The sequence below is a fragment of the Sander lucioperca genome, chromosome 8, assembly GCF_008315115.2.
Source record: "Sander lucioperca isolate FBNREF2018 chromosome 8, SLUC_FBN_1.2, whole genome shotgun sequence".
NCBI lineage: Eukaryota > Metazoa > Chordata > Actinopteri > Perciformes > Percidae > Sander > Sander lucioperca.
Genome location: NC_050180.1, coordinates 26,445,476 through 26,450,892, shown reverse-complemented (window position 1 = coordinate 26,450,892; position 5,417 = coordinate 26,445,476).

Sequence of the window (5,417 nt, the reverse complement as noted above, 5' to 3'; positions counted from 1 at the left end):
CAAAAACAAATCAGTAATAGGACATTTAATCTACAGTAAATAACACAAAATGAAATACAGAAAACATTTGAATACTCACACATCTTTTTCATTTTAGTTTACTGAATATTATCCGTTATGAACAGCACCCACTCATCTGATAAAATATTAACACACTAATTAGATTTCTCTCTGAGAGTTATTGTTCAGATCGATACAACTCTCATGTGTGTACGCTAAATATGAAGTTCCCTCGAGCAGACGTTAGCTTAGCTTAGTAGAAGACTGTAACCAGGGGGAAACAGCTAGCTTAGCTTAGCATAAAGACTGGAAACAGCTAGCCTGACTCCGTCCAAAAGTAAACCTACCAGACATGAGTGGTGATGATCTTTTTATCCAAAATGTCCAGATAGAAAATAAAAGTGTATATTTTGTCGGACCTTTCTGTGATACAAGAGGAGAATGTAACTGTAATAACACTTCATAATAACTATTAATAATTCATATAGTCCACTGGTTTAATGAACTGGTTACTTTTTATTCTTAAAACTGATGTGTTGTGTTCTTTATTCAGCTGATTTCCTTTACTATATAATCAACTAAGCATTCAAAAATAAAAGACATATTGTCACAAAAACAGTGTCTGGTCCTGTTGTTGTTTTCTAAAAGGGACAAATCATTACTATTTACCCTGGGGGCTTGAACTCACAACCTTTGGGTCTAAAGACAAGAGCTGATCTCAGTGAGGTATTGGCCAGCTGATGAGACAACTGGCTTCATGACATCAAATAGACAATGTGCAGGACTGCTTCAAAATGTTGATGTTGAAATACTGACACTAATTTCACTTTGTCTAGTAAGGTCTGTTATTGATTTTATTAAGTCGACCCGGGTCAATGGAATTGCAAAGCAAATGCAGAATTGTAATATATATATATATATATATATATATATATATATATATCTTTGTCTAGACCAGTGATGGAATGTAACTACTTAAGTCCAAATGTTGAGGTACTTGTACTTTACTTGAGTCTTTTCTTTTTATGTCACTTTCTACTTCTACTCCGCTACATTTCAGAGAGAAATATTGTACTTTTTACTCCACTACATTCATCTGTTACAGCTTTAGTTGCTAGTTACTTTAGTTACTCCACTACATTCATCTGTTACAGCTTTAGTTACTAGTTACTTTACACATTAAGATTTCTGCACACAAAACACATGTAGTTTATAAAATCTGATGTTTAATTCTAAAGTAAACTAGCCAACAATATAACATCCTACAAGTCCAGCTGAGATGATTAGACCATTAAACACACAACTGGTTGGATCCTTTACACTTTCTACAATGGGAGGATTCTTCTTTACTTTCAATACTTTAAGTAGATTTTTATAATGACACTTACAGACTTTTACTAAAGTAACATTTTCAATACAGGACTTTTACTGTAACTGAGTATTTTACACATTTAAAACATGCAGGACAGTTGTCCACAGCTTAATGCCTGATTAGATATATGAATGATCATCTTGCAACAACAGGGGCTGGAACTCAGAACCTTTGACACCGCTGGCAGGTGCTGATCTCAGGGAGCTATTATCTAGGTGATAATATAAATGGACTCACAACATTTAGTAGACAAGGGGCAGGACTGCATGAAAATGCTGAATATGTGTACTGTGTTTAGACAACATAGAGATGCCTGTAATGTTTTTTTTTCACAAAGATCAATTAGTGACAAACTGATGTTTAAAGATGCTCTGTTTTGCATTGACTGCAGTAGCGTAGATGAGCACACGATCCTCGCCACTGTAGCACCAAATGCTTGTTCATGGGAAAATTAAATTGATTGGTCTTTATAAATTATAATGTAATCTGGTGCCGTCAGACACCGCCTACCAAGAGTCTGGGTCTGTCCCAGGTTTTTTCCTAACAACGAAGGGAGTTTTTCCTCGCCACTGTCGCAATAGCTACTGCTAATGCTTGCTCTTGAGGCAACCACTGTAATAGTTGGGGCTTCGGAAACTACAGAGTTTGGTCTAGACCTACTCTATCTGTAAACTACAGAGTGTGGTCTAGACCTACTCTATCTGTAAAGTGTCTCGAGATAACTCTTGTTATGATTTGATACTATAAATAAAATTGAATTGAATTGAATTGAATAGACCTACTCTATCTGTAAAGTGTCCTGAGATAACTGTGTCTTATATTATCTGTTTTGTTGTGCATGATCAACAACACCCCCCCCCCCACACACACACACACACACACACACACTCATTTTTTTCACAAATGCACCCTACATACAGTTAATTTTAGGCACAAAAACAACTTGTTAAGTTTAGGAAAAAGATCAGATTTGTATTAAAACACTACTGAGGAACAAACAGCGTTTGAAAGTATTTTGTTTTCGTCACAAAGTGAACTCCGCTCTCTGGCTTGAAAGCTCTGTGTTTTATGTTTACACCACGTTGTGCTATTTCATTTTGAGTTTATTTTCCATTGGATATTGAAGGTAATAAATAAGTGTTTTGGCATGCACATGGCACTTATTCAATGGTTTTAGAGAGGAATTTAATTATTGCACGTTTTGTTTTGTTGTGCATGATCAAACCCCCCACCCTACATATAGTGGCAACTCTCAGACAGCTTGAGAGGTGATTTAACTGTCAAAAGGGTGAAAACCAATCCAAAGCATCAGAATAATAGCATCTAACTTTAATGAATGGCTGTGGCTAGAAATGACAAAAGAAGACATTGTGCACATGAAAAACATGCAAAGCAACTAAATTAATATTATTCAACATATGGCCTAGCCTTTTACAGAAAATATTCACATCTAACTCCCAATGTAATCATGAACATTTTCACAGTTAACTGTAATTTAATTTTAAATTTAATCAGACATTTTTTACCCAGTGTAACAGATTACATTTACCTTTATTAACTAGTTACTCCCCAACACTGTTTAAAAGCCAACAGACAGACGGTGATGTGTTAGCTCAGGGTCTCCAGCAGAGGGCAGACATGTTGTTTTATAGATCCAGCTGCTGAACCTCTGGATCTGATGATGTTTCTGCCTCTCAGTCAAAATGTGTAGGTTTGGTTTACACATTGATGGGGGGACACATTATAACTGGGGGGTCTGGGGATCGTCGCTCATAAAATATTGTCTGTCAAATTCTTCATTTCCTGCATTCTGGTGAACTTTGATGCAAAAATGTAATGTCAAATAAATAAAGGAAATGATTATTCTCCTTTATTGTTCAAGACTTTCTTCACATTCAAAACATCACACGTTTCAGGATGTGTTATTTTTAGGAATCATCTCCATCTCAACAATATGTTAGAGAAGAGACCCTTCTCCTCCAAAGTTTAAATCTACATTTAAACTTAAAATTTAAACTTTATTTTTCACTTCATGTTGTGTTCTTTAATTACACACAGTTCTATTTTTACGTACATGTTTTGAGCCCCCTCAATGGTTATTTTTACCTCTTTGGGGAGTGGGTTCTTTCATATTATTTGAGGGGGACAAATCCAGTGTCTACAGCTCTTGGAAAGAAGCTGTTTTTCAGCTGATTTGTTTTACATTTTATCACTCTGTACCTTCTCTCTGAGGGGAGGGGTGAAAACAGGCAGTGTCCAGGGTGGGATGGGTCCTTTATTATACAGCTGGCTTTCTTTTTAAGTCATCAGCGTAGATGTCCTGCAGACAGTGGGATATTCAGTACTCCTTGACCAGCTGAAATCTTCTATCACCTCCTTGGTCTTAGATGTTAAAGGGGTGATATAATGCAAAACCGAGTTTACCTTGTCATAGTTGATTAACGATAGTTCGGTTGGTGAAATGGGCATACAGAGAACCTCAAAGTCCTGTTGACACAAATCTCACAATTTGGAACTGCCTCTGAAAACGGGCGAATCCCAATGAAGCTAATAGTTGACGTCAACTCAGTGGCTGTACCTTAATTGGCTCTGGTCTGTACCTTTGTCACGCCCCAAAATGTATATACAGACCACTGGTCTGAGACCAGCTGCTGTTCTGAATGTAGGTTGCGGCGAATGAACCACAATCGTAAATGTAGTATTCCAGGCTGTACAGGGAATGGTGACACTTTTCACATTTTATCGCGGGCTGCCCATCGTGGTGCTCCAGGTATTTAGTGGTTCAGTTACCCAAGAAAAGATGAGTGTGCGCTGGGTACAGAGCACCATGCTGCCGGTCGTGGAGTTTACCAGGTAACTGCGACACAAAGGCGGGCAGCGGTGTGTGTGTGTGTGTGTGTGTGTGTGTGTGTGTGTGTGCGTGTGCGTGTGCGTGTGTGTGTGTGCGCGCGCGCGCGCGCGCGCCAGGGGCAGCGGTTTGTGGCAGCAGTGTGTCTGTGTCTGTGTGCTTCGCTCATTGTAAACCAACCAATCAGCGCGCTGCTCATTTAAATATTCATGAGCATACCATATAAGGGAGAAAATAGAAAAGCACCCGGGCCATTTTCAGCCCAACCAATGTTACATACCCTATTAGGAGACCTTAAAGTGCCCATATTATGAAAAAAACACTTTTTCTAGGATTTGGGGAGTTATTTTGTGTCTCTGGTGCTTCCACACGCATACAAACTTTGAAAAAAAAACCTCCATGCTGTTTAGAGTGAGATACAGTTTCTGAATGTGTCCTGCCTTCAGTCTCTGGGTGAGCTGTTCAAAATCGGCACGGCTTTCTACGTCACTAGCCGAAACGAGCTGGCTAACTGCAACCATTAGCTCGCTAGCATGCTACCTCGTTCTCAATAGCAAAGCACTGCTATAACACACACAAGTTCACCATAATCTACAAAAGAACTACTTCCATGTGCGCCCTCATTTAGAAGTCTCCCAGCTAATCCTGCCTTGTAACTGACCGAAGTTGTAAAAACAGCCTTTTTACTGTCTATGGAGCCAGCTAGCTGACATGATCTACATCTGAGCTACTGAGCATGTGCAAGTGCAATCAAAGATAGTACAGAAGAAGAAGAAGAAGAAGAAGAAAAGAGGTCTCACTCTGTAGCTAAAACAGAGACCAGCTGAAAAGAGGATCTGCAGCAGTGAGAGAGAGCGGTGCAGTACAACTAAAATATGGTGTTTTTTGAAAATTAAACCATGTAAATCAAACACATCTAGACGTGCACATATCACTCCTGTTCTCTACACCCTTCATTGGCTCCCTGTGCGTTTTAGAATCAATTTTAAGATTTTATTGTTTGCTTTCAAGGCCTTAAATGGTCTGGCCCCGGAGTATTTGTCCGAAATTTTAACTTTGCGGGAGCACAACCGGTCATTGCGGTCTTCAAACCAGCGACTTTTAGAAGTGCCAAGGTCTAGATATAAACGGTGGGGTGACCAGGCTTTTGCAGTTGCTGCTCCGAGACTCTGGAACAAGTTACCCCCTGATATCCGC